A 19627-nucleotide genomic window follows, 5' to 3' on the forward strand; every position below is an offset into this window, starting at 1 on the left:
TCCGGTATTTAAATGCTTCCTTGATCTTAAAGAGAGCCCTGCTTGACATCCGTTCACTTGGTTCTCTGGTTGTGAGCAGCTCGCCACTGCACGCCCCCCTCCCCCCTCACCACCTGCCCCCTCGCTTTTTCTCCACCTTCTATTATGCGCGTTTTTTCACTCTTCCCTCCAGAAGCACGGAACAGTGCGCATTCAGCATAATTTGAAACCCTTTGTAGCGAACATGGCCATAATGAGCATCGAGATGTTTCCGGATAAGACGTGCTTGGAGCGCGAGAAAATATATTGTTCAGGAAAAAAAGAGCGGAACATATTTTCTTTAAGTCAAAGGGGGTCACCTCGCCGGCAGCGCGACAAGAGCAACGTGATGTGAATTCTACACGAGGGTCTTTTGACCGCTCCTATATAGGACGCGTAGAAAAGGGTCCTCTACCGTGTTAACAAATGCGCACAATAAAGCAAAGGTGCGACGATAGTGTACGAAACAGTTCGACCACAGTGCGGTTGGCTGCAAGGCACTTTTCTTTTTCCCCCAAGTCATGCCAGCAAACGTCTACTGGGACGCTAACGTGAGCCGCCTTACATCTGGACTAAGCTGAACCGAAAAGCCAGGGTTGACTCTTCTAATTAGGCTCGTTTGTACAAGGGAGCTTATTTTGCTTAGACGGGTGAAAAATAAAGAGAGAGACAGAGATAGAGAGGGAAGACAGAGAAGTTAATTATGACGCAAGTCTCCGGTTTGCTGCCCTGCACAGGAGGTGGGGAAGAATGGTTTATAAAGAAGCGTGAAGAACAAGGACTTGAGAATACACGAGCGAATTCGTTACGCGACAAACGTATTGACGGTTTCGCCCTGCCACTAACAAAATGAGCGCAACAAGTGGTTAAGCCAATTGCCATTGTTCTTCCTCAGGCATGGCGTTTCAGATTTTCTGCGAGCAGCGGGAACGACCATGGGCAAAGTCGTGGCGCCAAGCGTTGGTGCAGGACGGAGTAACTTATTCTCCGTTTTCCAGCGAAAACTCGCGATCGCCGTTCCACTTGCAGCAAATTCTTCCTCAAACATGAATTTTCGTTCAAACAGAAAAACAAGATAGAAACAAAAACAAAACAAAATCAAAACAATTATATAAGGTAAAAGAAAGCAAAAGCGTGATATCGACATTGAAGAAAGTTTCTGGAGCTTCTGTTGCCTACAGGTTTTCGCCAACTATAATTAAAGATGAAAATAAATCATAGAAACAGAGACAATACGCTTAAGTGTTCCAAAGACACGAAGACCATGTAGAGCAAACGCGTTAATTCCAAAATAAACATCGTGCGCATGCAAGAGCTCGAGATGTCCCCCCGTTCGAGTCTTGTTGCTTGCGCGGACGGCGTAATCTGCAAGGAACGGCGTCTGCGGCCGAGCCCCCCAGTGAACGACTCTGTTTGCCAAACCTGCGCGGGGGCTTTTCTTTTCTTTTTTTAAATAAAGTTTATTCTGTCTCTCTCTCTCTCTCTTTCTCGCTCTCTCTGTTTGGTCATCTGTGGAGTTCCTATTCCGAGCGCGCTTTGTCCGTCTTTGCACGGAGAAACAGCGAGCGTTGGTGGGTCCTTTTAATGACGTGAAGAAGCGGTCACGAACGTTTGCGCAAACAGCGGTCGCTAGAGTATACGTTGGAGTGCTTGCCTATGCACTGCGGCCGGGCCGTCCAGCGCACAGACAGGCGGAGAGAGGCGTTTGTATAAACGGAAGTTCGGGCGGACGAATGGTGTTCTGTGGAATGCCTCCGTCATGGTGAAATGTTTTAAAAACGTTATATATATATATATATATATATATATATATATATATATATATATATATATATATATATATATATATATATATATATATATATATATATATATATATATATATATATAAAGTAGCAGGGCAAAGTGAAATGAAATGATGGGTAAGAACACACGGATAGTAATAAAGAACGATATAGACACACGGAATCCTTGCACGGTTTTAGTGCTAAAGTAGGGTGTACAGCTCTACGTAATTTGTTGCGTGCGGTTGTTGCGCTTTTACCTACTTGATCAACAGGAAAGCGATGATGTTTGCCTGCTAGATGTTTGGTTATAAACCCCGAAAGCGGCACCCCAGAGTTGGCAGTTCTGTAAATGGTGCACAGGTACAAAAATAAATCTGTCCGCTGTGCCGGTGTAGAGCTTCCTAGTCAGTGGAATATATAAATCGGTGCAATGAGGCTGTCCAACAGAAAAAAATGACAGCAGCCATAGCGAGGCGGTGCTGTCTCATACAAGTTTTCCCGTAAGCGCGTCAAAGTGTTCGCATTGCTTTACTTAAGAAAGTTGGAGTTTTTAGATAAAAAGAAAGTGAAGCTGGAAAACACTACAGTGCACTGCACTGTTGCCTTCTTGCACCGGAGAGTTGGTGTTGTAGAAAACGTAAAAACGGCTGGTAGCGGTTATCATGCCCCCGTTAAGTCATCGCACACGCTTGCATTAATTTGTGCCAAAAGCACACGAAACAACCGTTATATGTTTACAAAGAAAAAGAAAAAAGAATGTCCGACGATTACGAAACTCCATAATATAAATTTGAGCGCGGCTGCATACGTGTTTTCATTTCACGATATATTGAAGCAAACAATTTGAGACCAAGATCACCGCACCGACCGGCAGTGGGCCTTGTGCCGTCAGCGCTTTTGCAGAGGGAGGGCAGTAGGGGAACGCTGGCACGATGAGCGGCATCGGATCCAGCTGCGGAAGAACACGACGACGACGAATGCGCGAGCCAGTGGCACGAGCGCGTTCACGTGGTTACGCCGAGCGACGGCGACGCTCAACCCAGGAACGAGCGGCTAAGAGCGGCGCTCTAAAAAATTTCGCTTCTGATTGCATTCATGTTCGCTATGGATACCTCAAAGTGGAGCATAACTAGTGAAATGAATAAACTAGACGAGTGCAGAGAACTCGTGTAGACAAGCTTTGCATATACACAGGAGGTTGTTTACATATGTGCTTTCTCTTCGTGCCTATATACTTGTATGTATAGAACCAGCGAGTTCGCTACACGTATGACTGTCCTCCCCCGTTCTCTCATTTGCTTTCCTCGTGAGGTGCACGGCTAGATTACGCAGGTTCAGGTGTCAAAGTTCGAGGGGTCGCATGGCTCTAACGAGCACCTGCTGTTTCGTCAAGCCAACTTCATTAGCTAGAGCCCAGCTCATAACGGGATGAAAACGGTGTCTACATTCGTTAATTCCCGCATGATGTTTAGTGACCAGCTAAGTGACTATTATGCTTAAATTTTATGCTCCACAAGAACTCAAGGCTTCAATAAAAGGAAAGTATAAAGCAATGCAGTCTTTATGCAGGACATCTGCTAATACTATAACCGCGTGTTTCTTGCGTGTGCCTCGAAGATTGCGGCTGTTTCTGGCACGTGTCGTTCCGAGGCTTAAAGGAAATTGCATCATCATCATCATCATCATCATCATCATCATCATCATCATCATCGTCGTCGTCGTCGTCGTCATCATCATCATCATAATCATCATCATCATCACCACCACCACCACCACCATCACCACCACCAGATAAAAGCCACGTTGTAGACGTTTTATGCCCCCTAGTTGTAGCATGGCTTTTGATGGATGCCACCTTCTTTGAGTGAAATAGCAGCTTAAGGTTCACTTATGTGCAATTAACGCTTTACATACACCTTTATATATTTAGTATTTGCGGTCGTGTCTTGAACTCAATCGCAAGTCAACGTAAGATGGCTGCGTCTGTAAGCAAGCAGTTTCGGGCTTCCTCTTTAATGTTTCCTAAAGATCGACATTATCCGCCGAGTGGTCGACAAGATTGAAGACGCGAAATAGTTTTATAGAAACGTTTTCATATTGCCAAATCGAACAAATGTGATTAAATATATATTTCGCAGGACGCAAACATTCGTTATTAACGGCGTTGCAAGCCGTACGGCACTAACGGCACAAGTTGGGGCAACGGGAGCGGAGGGGGCGTATTTAATTATCCAAAGGGACGTTAGCCACTCACGCCCCTCGAACAACAAATGTGGCACTTAATTATGCAAATCAACGAACGAAGCTTTCGCGCCTAATTTGTGCCATTGTGTCGCCGTCGCTTGAGATACTGGTGGATGGCCGGTCACACGCGAATGGACCCTACGTGTGCGTATATGCGCGCCTTCATTTCGCCCCTGTCAGACCTCGACCAATCGGGAAACTTCCTGTTGTACGGGTATAATCGGCCGTTCATGTAACAGGTGCACGCGCACACTTCTCGCGCCCTCCGCTGTATCACGTGTGCACAATGCGTCGGCGAGATCCGATCGCAGGCGCGCACATAATGGGATCAGAGGTCTAAGCGGTACAGAGGAACGGTCGGGGTCGTGCGCATGTTGATGTGCACGCGCCTTCCGCCTATTGACAATCGCGCAACTGCGCGGCCTTTCCCAAATTTAGCAACGCCATGACTACAGGCATTCGAGGCACGGGGTGTACGTGCGACGCGGGTGGTTGCCGGGGCACGAGTTCGCGATTCACGAGGGCTACACTTGGTGTCGTGATTCGCAGCGTCATGACGCAGTTCTTTATTCTCATCAGCGACCAAATTGGGCTTCCCCATTTTACCTTATTATGCGATGGATTTTCGGGAGCAGGAAGGTTTTATGTAAGAACCAGCAAGCGGCTGCACCACATCACGAAGCCGTTGCGCCAGCAATTAGCGCACCATCGGCGCGCTATTGTTTCATTTTGTTTTATTCTTAAACGACCATAAAGTTCACAGTGTCCTACTCTGAAAAAGGGTTTTTTATAAAAGACGTGTGTGTTCTCCAGCTTACGTGAAGCTTTGCAGCCAAGTTGACGGCAGAAGGCACAATCTATTAAACCCAATTAGGGATGAAAGTCAAAAGCGTGGCAGTTTGGGCGAGTTGGTACGCCATGACTCTTTAAGGCTTGCAGCGCAGCTCAGAACGAGCAAAAAGAAAAGAAGGTGGAAGGGGTAATGAAAAGGAACGGAGAACTTCCTCCGCTCGGCACTTCCTCCGTTAGGCACTTCCTCTGTTCTCCGTTCCTTTTCAATACCCCTTTCCACCTTCCTTTTTGCTCGTTCTGAGCTACGCTACAAGCCTAAAAAAGTTAATTTGGGATCTTACGGGCCAAAACCACGATCAGATTATGAGGTAAAGTGACATAGTGATGGACTCCGCATTAATTTGGACCACGGGGAATTCTTGCACGTGTACCAAATGCACGGTACGCGAGCGTTTTTTGCATACCACCGCCACAGGAATGCGGCAGCCGCCGCGGCCGGGGGACAACTCCTATGCATACATTTCAGAATGCTTAGTCTGTCAGTTTTTACGTGCAGCGCGAGCGTGAATTCGTGCTGCTGGTGTACTGTTCACGTGGTACTATCACGTGGACACCATTTTCCAGGGATAGCTGTAAATGTCGCGTTCGGCACCAACTCGTTCAGCCATGCTTATTACATCGCCCATTCATTTCACGGCTTGCAAGGCGCCGCCAGATGGTGCCACCCTCGTGCGTTAGTGGCAGAAAAAGGCCAGGTTGATGCCCCGCGCGTATTTTGCCACATTTTTTTCAGGTTTCGCCAGCTACCACTAAAAAAAAATATTGTCAGCACCAAGGTATAGATAAATCACGAGTGATATAGCGAAATTTAATCACCTACATGTTATCATTGCAGCGGCGCAATAAAAGCGGCTTGCTGTCTCTGGTGTATATAGGTTCTGAAAGGGCAGCCAAGTCGGCTGCCCTACTTTGCGGTTAGACAGCGCAGCCGCACTAAGCTCTGTGCCCATTGCTTTGTACGCACGAAGTCATCTATAGAAAGGTCACTCATAGGAACGCGACTCGATAAGCTTTGCCACACTTAAACGACTATTGGTTTCCGCCATCGGTCTGTTTGTCGTTTGTTACACTTTTCTTCCTTTTCTTTGATCATGAATGCAAAAAAAAAACTTTCCTGCGAGACAACAAGCCATTTTTAATATAGTTTTCCTGTCTTCAGTGACTGTTGGCCGCTGTTCTGACAGAAAGTAAACAGCACCGCAGCTCGTGACAATGTGTGGAACAAAGGTAAACTGACGGAGCACTGCACACGGCACACAAGGAACACGCGGGTCCGGTGACGGGCAGCTGTCGCGCTGTGTGCTCTTCTTCCAGTGCCGCACCTTTTGCGCGCGTACACTCCTACGAGTGAAGGGGGGTGCACTGATCTCTGAACGTGCAACATCTAATCCGAATCAGGATTACATTTTGGTCGCAGGGTGTTAGATATGGGGCTGTTTCCTGTGCCTACTTCGAGTTCCCCAGACCACATCGAATCGCAGCACAACTAATTGAGAAGCGCAGAAACGCGGAAAGCACATTCCAGAGGAGCGCTCGAGCAAACAGGTTGAAGGCCCCAAGTTCACGTGCAAACAAGTTCGTTCGTTGCCGGTGGAGCTATTCAATGCTTGGCTCTTCCAGAAAGCGAGGGGATAGCCCGGCACTGTTGCAAGTAAAGTGGGTCCCGGAGGAAGACGGCTGTGATGTACCGGGAAGGCCCAAGCGTCCCTCTTCTCCGCCTTTGGAGAACGCATTGCAAGTCAGCAAGGCAAGACCGCAGAGAGCCGCCGGGTGTGACACCGCCGCACGGGCACCTGCCATTGGCCGAAAATGGCGTCATCTGAGCGGACTCTCCCATTGGCCGAACATGACGCGACTTCCAGTCCTCGAAGGGTTTAAAAGAAGCATTCCGAGATTCCAGAGCATTCCCTGATTCACCTCTCTCGAACTTCTTGCCGCGGGCCGCAGCGTCCGAGTTCCTGCCGGCCCGTAATGACTGTACGACTGTTACTTGACTCTCACCTCTCTGTATATAATGTGAAATAAATCCTCCAAGTTTGTTTTCATCCCGAAGTCCGTCCTCAACCCCTACAACTGGTGGCAGCGGTGGGATAGTCCGACGACTCCTACATCTGGTTGACAGTGGTAGGATCGTTCGCCAAATCTTACAAGGGTCGCAAAATGCATTTCCACTTTTTCTCAGCAAGAACCGAAAAAGAAAAGGAGAATATTTCAGCTTGGCACTTTACCTCCAAGGGGCGTTTATGAAAATAATAATTTCAAATGAATTGAGTTGTATCAGAAATTACCCTTCAGCAATACCAAGAAGGTTACTCGTCTAATCGATCCTGTAGGTAGTTCTTAATCAGTAAATATGGGCTAGATTGTATGTGAAAGTAGCCAAGGATTGAATTTAACAAGTTTCATGATCTTTTACTAGCCACTGCGGCCCAAATCCGAAAGAAAAAAGATACATTGAAATCCTTGACGTCCCACTGACGTATTGGCACTGGCGCTTCTAAGCGAGATTTTTAAAAAATGACCTCCTTTTTTATTGAAGTGAAAATAGAAGAAATATATTTGCTGATCTATAATGGTGATGGCTACCTTTTACCTTGTAACAGTAATAATAATAAGATAATTATGGGAAAATAAGAGATAACATCGGAAAACCTACAGCGGAGTTACCTTTATTTCCTTGTCTAATATACAACCTATTACAACGAAATTAACAAAATAAAGTTTTATAAGAATACTTCATTAGTCTAAACTGATCCAGCGCTTCTTATTAGTGTACAGCATAAATGGCTACGTTACATTATTTCCTAAGTTTGAGCGTGTTTACTGAGGGCAGAATTCTTCTTGCATCTACGCCACTTGTCTTCACTGCACTCATGTGCGCAGTACCGGTCTTGCACTACAAGGAAACTTTAAAGATGAGAACATGATTGCAGCGCCGCTCACAATGTACGTGGGTCGAAACGATCTTTGTATAGAAAGAAAGTGCAAGTTAAATAGGTTAGCCTGATGGTATCGTGTGCTAAACGTTTCGTCCTCTTCACCCGGCGCTTTCTCCAGACCACCCGAATGCTCTTGACCCTATAGTTCTCAGAAGTGACTTCTTGGAACGACACGGGGTTAACTAGCTTTTATTTATTTATTTATTTATTTCATATACCTCACAGGCTCCAGAAGGAGTATTGCGTGAGGGGGGCGGTACAGATAACAAATGCGGAGCAAAAACATAGCTTTTGTTACATAAGTATGAACAAAAAAAGAGAATCAAATAATAAACAAAGAACACAAAGTAAACAAAGATAAAAAGCAGGAAAGGTAAACGAACAGGTGTTAGCTTTTCATTATACAGTAAAGCAAACAACCTTAGAACAGATGCTTACATAAATAAATAACAATGAAGTTAAAAGTAACAAAACTGAACAGATACTAGTTTTTAGCTAAGTACTAGCCAAATATGCAGTGATTTTTTGTCTGAAGGTTAATGGGTCATTAATGTCAGCGAGGTTATCAGGAAGACCATTCCACAGTGCAATCGCACGTGGCAAAGCTGAGCAGTTGAATGCGTTGGTGTGACCGAAGATGCGTTGGAAACTGAGATGATTATGCAGGCGTCTAGATGTGCGGGAGGGACGAACGAGTGGTAAAGTAGATGGGCGTACATTATGCATGATTTTGTGCAGAAGACAAAGTAATGCTATATTCCTGCGCGATTCCAAAGATGAAAGCGACAACGACAGCTTGATGTTAGTTACGCTCGAAAATGGGCTATAATCTCTGGCAATGAAACGTGCAGCACGGTTTTGGATCGACTCGAGAAGATGGATTAGATATGCCTGATGAGGTGACCATATAGAAGCTGCGAGTTCGAGCTGCGGTTGCACTAATGTTTGGTAGGCTATCTTTCTTGTGAGGGAAGGAGCGCTGCGAAGGTTACGTTTTAAATATCCGAGAGTGCGCGATGCTTTAGCCGTTGTTTTCTCAATGTGGGATGACCATGAAAGGCTAGGTGTTAGAATAATTCCAAGGTACTTGTATGAAGACGTGCGAGCGACGATACTATTGTCAAGTGAGTAACTGAAAATGGAGTAGGACTTTTTGCGAGTAAATGTCATCAGTTTGCATTTGTTAGTGTTTAGGGTCATTTGCCAATCCATACACCAGTTAGTGACACATTGAAGGTCACGTTGAAGAGCAATATGATCAGCGGGGGAGCGGATTTGACGGTAGATAACGCAGTCATCTGCGAATAGTCGAACACTGGATGTAATGTTTAATGGCAAGTCATTGATGAAAATCAGGAAGAGTAAGGGTCCAAGGACACTTCCCTGAGGTACGCCTGATGTTACGTTACTGAAAGGGGAAGAGTACTGGTCAATGACAGTGGACTGCTTTCGAAAAGACAAAAAGTTTCTTATCCAAGAAATTGTTAGGTCGTCAAGGTTTAAGCATGAGAGTTTATAAATGAGGCGACAGTGAGCCACGCGATCAAATGCTTTAGAGAAGTCGATGAATATTGAGTCAGTCTGAGCATTCTGAGCATTGTCGTCCATATTTTGAAAAAGATCCGTAGTGAATTCAATTAGTTGTGTCTCACATGAAAGGCCTTTTCTGAATCCATGCTGATGTTTAAAAAAGAAGTTATTACATTCTAAGTGATGAACGACATTAGTAAAAATGATGTGTTCGAGTAACTTGCAGGGAACGCTGGTTAGTGATATTGGACGGTAATTACTCACATCGCTCTTGTCACCTGACTTGAAAATGGGTATGATTTTGCCAACTTTCCAATCATTCGGCAGCTCCCCTGTTGACAGTGACTGCTGAAATATATGACTAAGGATTGTACTGGAAGGGACTACTGTATTCTTTAGGATTTTCGTGTTGATGCCATCAAATCCGGAACTACTCGATAATTTGAGATTATTAATCAAAGTAGCGATTCCAGCGGCTGTTACGGTAATAGGAGTCATATATTGGTAATCAGAGTCTGCCATCTTTGGCATATTGGAAAGGTCTTCCTTTGTGAACGTGGAAAGAAAGTGGTTGTTAAATACAGATGCGCAGCGCTCTCGCGGTATGGGAAGACCAGTGCTATCCACGAGAGTGGGAGTGTCAGTGCTGTTTGAAGGAGATATCGTTTTCCAAAATTTTTTAGGATTATTTTTTATCATTGACTGAAGGTCATCGGAAAAGAATTTATGTTTTGCACGACGAAGGGAACTGCAGTAGGCTTTTTCGCAGGCTTTATGTTTATTCCACGAAGCTAACGTGTTGACGCTTTTGACTAAACTGTTTTGCAAGCTAGACGTGACAGTGTTCTGCGTTGCATACGCTTCAGCATAGCCTATGCAAATAAGTCCGTTCTTAAAATACACCGGACCATCAGCTGCCGTGCGCAACATTCGAAACAATATCCGGTTCACCAGACACGCTGTCACGAGCTTCGCTAGCTCGCACTGTTCCAGCCTTGGCACATCAGTGATGAGAAAGTAAGGTGAGTTCTGAGGCCGTGCGACAACCGGAGGCAGTCGGCTACTCTCATTCGAAGATTTCGCGTTCCACTATCGAGGATGCCGCAAGAATTGGACCCCTTGGATAAACCTAACGCCCGTGCATACTTCTGTGTGCAGCCTGTAATCATTCCTTATCTGGTTCGTCCAACGCGGCCGGCGCAGATAGAGGTTCCGTTTCAGCTGACATCTCCACCTCTTCCTCCGCAATTAAAACCTCCTCTTCCTCGACGCTTCGCAAACCGATCACTCGACCGCCACCTTTTCCCACCACCCCTTTCTACGTACCCTATAAAACATTCACTCGCACTTTCCTCTCCGCCGCCTCAAACTCGGTCTCGCAGTGAGCGTACGCTTCGAATGTGGAGTACAGGAATGGTCCAGGTGGCCCGGCTGCACATTCCCATTCGTTTCTAATCTGGACAAATGAATGCGTCTCTCGGACCCGCGCTGACCGTGCCGCACTTCCCCGCCGCGACGCTTGTTGCTAGCGCCCGGAAACTTGTTCCGTCGCATAAGCGCGCGTCCGATGCACGCGCTTCTCCGTCCAGAGGGGAAAGGGTGCGCGAGCAATCAGCTGTTCTCTCCCGCTCTCCTGCAACGTTCCGGGCGACTCTCTCTCAATGCATGCGCGCACGTTGCGCATGAATACGATCGGAACGCATGTCGCAGCCGCGGCGGCATACATACTGAGCTAATTTTGTTGTGCGCACGGCCGCAATGTATTCCTGCTGGAGCCATTACTGCGACGCCGTCTTGTATGTAGCGCGTTGTTTGCTGCCGTTCTCCGGCGCCGGAATATCAACACGCTGCGATGGCGTCCCCTCTCCTAATGAATATGTGAAGCCACGATGACATGGATAGGAATGCTGCATTGAGACCGTCTCCAGTTGTGTGCCGCCGACTTCGACCGAGTATCCGCTTATGAATCAGATGCGCTAGGTGTGATAAAGCGTCCGGGAACATTGCGACTCGTGGACAGTTCACTGCTCAACCCAATAGCATATTCTTTGATTTTCGCAAAACGATAGTAAATTCGTGACCACCCGCAGAAAAAGGAGGGAAGTAGGCTATCTGAGTACCCGGAACATGGCCAGCAGGAAGATATACAGGCGTGCTCAGCAGTATAGATGGTGAATTGGTACGAGTTCCAGTGAGACACGTGGAAAGCATAATCTGGTCAAAATCATGAATATAGAAATGATCGCATAAAAGGGAAATTATTATACATCAGAAAGAAATTATGCACGAATTACAAAATTATGTATTATGAAAATTTGGGGGAAAATGAAAAACTACGATTCCATAGCAGACGACCAGTCCTTCACTATAGAGACATACTTCTGTTTCTTGTTTGTGCTCGAGTACTTTCTACTATATCGTGGGCAGATTGCTCCACTAATCCCAAAACTCCGCCAATGCAAACAAAAGCCCAATAGGTCCGTAGCAAGACGGTCTGGACGAACAAAATATCATCCCCCCTTCCGGGAGCCCTTTACTCTCCAATCTAAGGCATTAACAACATCATTTATTGCAATTATACAATATTTGCACGGTAGGGTGGGTCCCCATTCCAAGACTCCTGTGGCCACCGCGACCCGCCCAGCTTGATCCAGGAGGCCCTTCTGGGCCTCGGGGTCACCCACCCTGCACCGCTACCTTCCCCTATTCTTTTTTCTCATCAATAAATCTTTATTCCTCCTTGCATGGCATATATTAAAATGTTTACTGTTCTGTCTGCTGTATTCAAGATGAAAATAAAACAAACGCGATCGGTTATTTGATTAATTTATTATTCCGTGTGCCAGTTATCATTATTATATATATATTTATACATTTATATTTATATTATATTTATATTTATATTTATATTTATTATATATATATATATATATATATATATATATATATATATATATATATATATATATATATATATATATATATTTATATATATATTATTATATATATAGATCGTCGTCGTTGTCAGTGTGATTTTTCTCAGTCCATGCTTTTTCCGCGAATTTCGCACTTATTCTGTTGACCCTGTGCGTGTACTAGCTTAACAAAAATGCAGTTCAGTATAACCAATGAATGTTGCCCATAATGTGCTAAAAACAGCCATTAGGAAGAGAGAGAGAGAAAAAAAAGAGTAAATGAAGAACGTGTAGTCTTACTCAGATACAGCAAAAAAAAAAAAAAACATAAGAGAGAGAGAGAGAGAGGTTATAATGCGTCTGAGGCAGAGCTATGCACGAGCTCTGTCAGCGGGCTTCGGATATATTGTAAGGTAAGCATGACGCGGACGAGGTACACTGTCAAAGCAGGTTTTGCTACCGTCGTACCATTAATGCAGTTCACATACACTTGCACAGACTAGCAGGAGAAGTTGCTATTACAGATACCCGTCCTCGAGTCCTTCCCTCGCCATTGCGGAAACAAAAGGCTGTCTGAGATCGACAACGTCTCTGGTACTCGGGGAAGAAATACGGGCGTCCGAATAAAAGTCAAGAAAAAACAAGAGGGCAGATTAGGCGGAAGGGGAGCTGAACGTTCGGGGAAGAGAAAAAAAAAAGAAAGTAAGAAAAGCGAAACATTGAGCCAAAACACAGAGGGCACTGCACCGAACTGCGATGGTCACGATTTCGGTCGCACGCTTTTCGTTACAGCCAAATACAGCGGCGGACCTCCGTCTATGCCCTTCATGTGGCGCCGGCTGGTGGCGACGGCGAAAGCGGCAAGCGTGGCTGCCAGCGGACGCCATGGAACGCTCATTTTACTCCGTACCCCGTGAAATGATCAGTCAGTGATGAGCGCTTAATGAAGAAAAACTGCCCGGTTTTCGTGGGCACGCGCGCGTCGCCTCCTACGTGACTACCGTACTCTGGCCGTGACTTTGTCCGGGCCTCACAGCGGCCATATCTCACGACAATCACGAATGTCCCGACTTGTTGCGGCGAGGAAAAAAATTCAGTCTCAGTTATCAGCCAGGTATCGTGCATGTAGGCGTGAGACTACGAGCATATCGGCTTTTTAATTATCCAAGCACTTACGGTGTACCCGGACATGTAGGTGAAGATAGCCTATGCGTTCGGAAAGTGTATCATTTCTGCCAGGCTCGCCAGGCGCTTAGCTTCCGAAATGCGTGACCAACGCTTCACGGCGGCGGATGGACATCGTATCTGGATCGTCTTTGAGGAGAGAGAGGAAAGGCCGGGGGCCAGTCACGGATTAAACCGGGAAAGGTGATGGCAACTTTGCATGAGGCCGCAATGGCAGAAGGTGCAATAATAATGCACCATCTGGATGCGGACGCTAAATTGCTCACCCTGATGGTTAAGGTTGGTCTAAAAATGTTTCAGGAAGTAACGTTCCCAGCCTGACGAATACAGTCCTGTGTGAGCAGCTGGAAGGGGATGCAACGAAAGAAAGAAGGATGCAGGTTCATGCCACGCGCAGAATCACCGAGCGCAAAAGGAAACGATATCTCATTTGTGTTGGTCGTAGTAAAATGGAATAGACAACGTTAAGCTCTCCCGGTATGATAACATGCTTGCACTAATATAAACTTTACGCTACTAGTTAATATGTTCGGCAACTGCGTCGAAGTGTTGCGCTGCTTGAAATCTGCACACAGACCACATTTTACAAATGCTGAGCAAGCCTACACTGAAGAAAAAAACAAATTAAACTCTGGGCTTTTACGTGCCAAAACCACAATATGATTATGAGGCGTGCCGTAGTGCGGGGCCTCCCAACCGATGTTGGCCATCTGGGGTTCTTTAAGGTTCAACCAATGCACGGTACACTGGCGCTTTTGCATTTCGCATACACTGATGACGCATGGATGCTATTTAATAAGGTTTCGTCGCTCGAGCTCTTCAAGAGTGAGGAATCATTTCATCCTTAGATGCTAAAGAAGCAACTAATGATGCGAGTAACAGGAATATATAATGTCTGCACACGACGATAAAAGGTAAACCGAGGGCAGGGTTCAAACCAATGAGCCCGCGTAAGCGTTTTACTGGAGTGTTTTGCGTACTGCAGAAAAAAAAAATGGCTGTGGCTTAGGTAAGGTTAAGCCCAGGATGCGAAGCATACTAGCCTTTATTTTAGTTGTTGAACCACTGTTTAGCCTGGTGAACTGCTGTTGCTTGGCTATATTTGGTTCGGCTAGACGAAGAAACAACTCATGCATTACTTCTTCGCCTTCAAGAGTGGAACGCGACAGCGTTCCCGTCGACCCGCCAAGGGGTGTAAGACAATGGGCTACAGGGCAGCGACTACGCGCCCCGCATTGGACGCGGTGAGCGTCGAGCAAAGCAGCGTTCGGCGCGGCAACGAAATGTGCGCCTGAGCAAGAGACGCACGCCTTAGAAACAGCGCGTTTCTAAGGCAACACCGCATTCACTAGAGGCGCTTTTGTACCGCTTTGAAGCGTTGTACTCGTGGCTCAGTGGTAGCGTCTCCGTCCCACACTCCGGAGACCCTGGTTCGATTCCCACCCAGCCCGTCTTGCAAGAGTTGAGCCAAAGCCACTTCTCCTCTGTCGTGACGTCACGGTGTCACGTGATTTCATGGTCACCGCCGCGCCTGAGGAGCTGGGTTGAGCCCTCGTAATATGCTTCGCATAATAATACTACGCCAATTTTTCTAACGCCAGACTCAAATCACGCTCGTGCTCCCGTATTTCGACAATTAGGCTTATTTGAAGGCTAATTGTTGCCTTGTGATTTACGGTTCGCTGCCCAGGCTTCTCATGTTATATGTGTTCTGTATAAGCACACGGATTAAAGAACGTCACACGAGTTATGGTTGACTTAACTCGTGACGGAATTGTTAGCTCTGTAACTAAGAATTCGCTCGGATGAGGCCAAGGTTGCTTTATTTCATCCCATATTTATGATAGGCTTCTTCTTCGTCACTTTGATTCTTTTTTTGGGGGGGGGGGGGGGGGGGGGGCTCGGTATTTCGCTTATATATCGCTGTCCTTTAAAGCGAAATTTTTACAGAGGTGTGAACCTCTGTGCGTGTTCTCGGACTCTTTTGTGCACTTCCACTTATTTTAGAAACTGGGAATGTCTTTGTACACACTTCGGTGTCTTTTACTTGTGTGCAGAACTTTGACATTTACTTGTGTGCAGAACTTTGACTGCATACAGTGTTTTTCAATGCTTTTAGTGCTTTTATTTTTTGTTTGTCCTGCGACAAACAGCAGTCCCAGCTACTAAAGGCGCACCTCTCTTTTAAATTCATACTTAAAAAAGAAGTTTGAAAATGTAGACTCGTGCCTTGAAATGGCAAAATAAACTGTCAATAAATAATTAATTGTCGAGCCAGTTGGTCTTGCATTGCTGATGAGAAAAATTAGCGCAGCAAAAGGACAACACACAAAGGGAGGGAATACGAAGACAAGTGGTAGTTTTTGTCTTCTCTTGTTGTGTGTATTGTCATTTTGCGGCGCTAATTTTCCTCACCAGAAACTGCCAATGCCACAAGTGCAACGTCTTAAAACGTTCTTACCCATCCGATGAAAAACAACATGCTACCAATAGCAGGAGATGTGGGACATGATGTGTGTGATGCGAGGGTAAAGTTACAAGTGCGAGCGGTAATTTGGTGCGTTGTGAAAAATTACCCATATTTCTTTAATGAGGGGTGTTTTAATAAGGTGAGGGGTTGTTCATGTGTGTGTTTGAGGGGGTGGGGAGGGGATGTACAGTGGCGTAAGTCTGCCGTGTTATCTTCTGGTCAGTAGAGCCGCAAGGCTGCCTGCTGTCTTGGTTACCACTGGAGTGAACCAGTTTCGACGCAGCACCTACGCGTATAAATGTGAACTCGAGCAAGGCGTCGGCCCAACAGAAGGCCTTTGTCCTCGTTTGATGTCTTGTCATGTGCTACCATGTCGTCTGTAGACGATACAATGTATGTTCGGAAGTTATCTCACTGAGGGAGATAGTCATTGAAACTTTTGCTTCGGTTAGGGTAGAGAGATCCCGGTACGGAAATAATTGGAGCAATGCGAAGTAAAATACGACCACGTGGAAGAGGTCCGGGAGACAGAAACAAGCTATTGGCGTGCACGCACCCATGTTGCGAGGAACTATAGGCTGACCGAGGTGACGACGGTCTGAAAGGGGCGTTCCCGCGGTGCGCAATTTCCTCGCGGAGGGCCTTTTTCACGCGCATCAATTCCGCTTAAGCGTGGAGCATGGCAGCACACGACGTGTACTGTTCACACGGTATTACTTGCGGCAAGCTAGTCCGCCGGGAAGCGCGCGCCAAACGCCGCGAAGCCGCCGAGACGAGCGAACAACGGCGCTTGCACGAATGCTTCCGGCACAACTTGGTCATCGATGTGGCCAGAGCGGCGTCCTAGAAATGAAGCTGTGGCACCGCTACGCCTTGCGTTCGCGCTTCCTTATTTGTTATGGCCCCTTTGACAGTCAGCCTCAATGTGCCGAAAACAGCTTACAATGCACTTCGCCGCTACAAACAAACTTGTAGCGATAGATGCTCACTGAGATAGATAGAAAGTATACTTAAGCTGCGAGAACCCGATGAAAAACAAGATCGTTTTCAGCGTTCCGTTTTCAAAAGCGCCTTCCTTTCACCACAGTTAACTCACCATATCCCGATCCCGACTTTCCGTATATCATTAATGCATGTAAGTACCAACACATGACCTATATAGGACGATTACGCACATCGGCAAAAAAACAAGATGCACACAAGAAATTAAGACGATGCGCGTCAGTTCTCGAATATTTCTTTTTGTCAAACTTTTGGGATATGTGTGTTGTTCTGTCTGCGATGTGTGTTTCTTTTTTTTCTGTAGTCTGCTTATTATCATGCTGCACAGGTTGTGTTTTGTATTAAATCTGCATGTTTGGATGGGCTCCTGATTTACTTCTTTGTTCCGTTTCATTTGATGTACCGTGAAACGTTCGCATCAATAAAGATTTGAAAGAGCTGTGCGATTCCTCCGACATTATGGCGCTTCGCAGTGATCGCAATTACAGCTTTCGTTGTTTACTCGCCGCGTTGGCTTAGCGGCTATACGGGGTTGCGCTGCTAATTAAGCGTGAATTCGTGGGATCGGATCCCTGCCGCGGTGGCCGCATTTTGATGGGGTCGAAATGCAAAAACGCCTATGTCCCGTGCATTGGGGGCACATTAAAGAACCCCAGGCGGTCAAAATTATTTCGGAGTCCCCCACTACGGCTTGTCTCATAATAATATATCGTGGTTTTGGCACATCAGAATATAATGATAATTATTTAATCATAACACTTTTGTTGTTTGTGATCGTATTAACTAAAATATTTAAAAGGAATACACTGCCTTCCACGAGACAATATTTTCGTTCTCGCTGCAAATTATTATTTTTGCTGTGATCAAACATTTCCTGGTGCGCAAAAATGGTTTAAGCTTTGCTTCATTGCGCACACGTATCTGTGAAAAGTGCCTGCGAAATTATGGTGTGACTGGTGATAACGTCGATTGCACGGTATTGCGCGGTTATCGCAAGTACGATTTAAAGGATCATTCAAGATTCAATAATCATCGTTGAATTCGTCAAGATCAGACTGAGCGATTGTTACAGTCACTAGCACTCATTCAATATTTGTCATTTGGATGTTTCTCGTCAGACACGCGGATCTCCAACGTTGGCGCTGACCTTAAGTACGCTCGAATGAGCTGCGACGCTTCAATGGTGACAGCATTAAACGAACACTGAAAGCGCACTTGTTGCACTATCATTAAGGAGAGAAGACACCTCTTGGCGCATTTCCGCATTTCTTCCGATGCTATACATCTCATATTATCTTCTGTTCTGCCCTGCGCGCATGAAAGCAGTCAAATTTGCGTACCTCAAAGTGTACTACGTCTGAAGGCAGATGCAGCAATGCCTCGCCTGCCATAAGGTGTAACACTGCAGTCAATTCCACTGCGCTGTGTTATTTGTCATCATCATGACCACCATAATTATTTTATGTCCAATGCAGAACGAAAGCTTCTCTAAATGATTTTAAGCTATAGATATACACCAGTCGTGCGTCAGCTCAATGAGCGACGAAAGGCACTCCCGGTCGCCAGAACAGTGATTGGTCCCCGTAAAGCAGTAACTGGCCATCACGCCCGACCTAATCTCATCACACAATAAGCTCCATGGCCTTCAACGGCGACTGCATCTAACCTGACCGAAACGGCGACTAGAGCTTCTGCGTAGCAGAGGGAGCGATGAATCTTAGGATCCGGAGAGGCCGCCACTGCATGGAAGCTGAACTTTAGAGCGTTTAAAACGAAAACTCGATCTACTGCTTAGTCGGGCATGTTGGATAGAGCAATCGATGAGATTACGAAAGAGACAGGTATATATAGGATGCAATCGACTGTTATAAAATCATGTTATTAAGCCTGTTACTGCGGGTTAGCGAATTCTGCGCTGTCACTTATTATATGTTATAGCGTTAGAAATAGTCTATAAATGAACTGGAATTTTTATTCTCCGTACACCTATTAAAGGCTTTTGTCGCCGCTTCTTCTCCGCGCTTTTCTCCTCCAGCTTTCGGCCGACCTCTGTCAAGAAGAAAAGCGCCACTCCTTGTTTTCAGTAGCGGCTGCGACGGCGATCTCGTCGCGCGACGTAGGGGGCGGCGGCACACTGCCGACGGTGTCCAAACACGGCTGCCAGGATGCTTTTCGGAATTGTAACGCTGCGCGGAGGCGTAAGAGCCTCCACCTCGAAAGGAGGAAGTCACGCGGAACCGGTTGCAGAAGAACAACTCGCGCTCGTCATGTTCGGGGAGCGTTGGCTTCTCGGTCAGCAGCCGCCCGCGTTCCTCCTAAGAATACTCGCCGTCTTTGCAGCCGCCAGCGATCGCGATGCAGTGCTGCACCACCGCCGTGCGGTGGACACCCCGCCGCGGCATAATCTATATCGGGCTCCCCCAATGCCTCGCAGAAGCGCAATAACAGATTGGGATGACGCGCCGGTCGGCGTTGCGGCAGAGACGATGCGCCGGCCCTCTTAAGCTCTCGCGGTGTGCACACACGCCGTCTCGCCTAGTCCTGGAATGCGTCTCCCCCGGCAAACGCCGTGGCGCGGCCATAAAGCGTCCCCCGGCCATCGAGGGGCGTCGCTTCTTCGGGCAACACTGGCGGTTTCTTAAACGACCATTGTACGATTATCCTCGAGCTCTCCCGGACGCTTCC

The sequence above is a fragment of the Dermacentor albipictus genome, chromosome 5 (genome assembly GCF_038994185.2).
Source record: "Dermacentor albipictus isolate Rhodes 1998 colony chromosome 5, USDA_Dalb.pri_finalv2, whole genome shotgun sequence".
NCBI classification, from domain to species: domain Eukaryota; kingdom Metazoa; phylum Arthropoda; class Arachnida; order Ixodida; family Ixodidae; genus Dermacentor; species Dermacentor albipictus.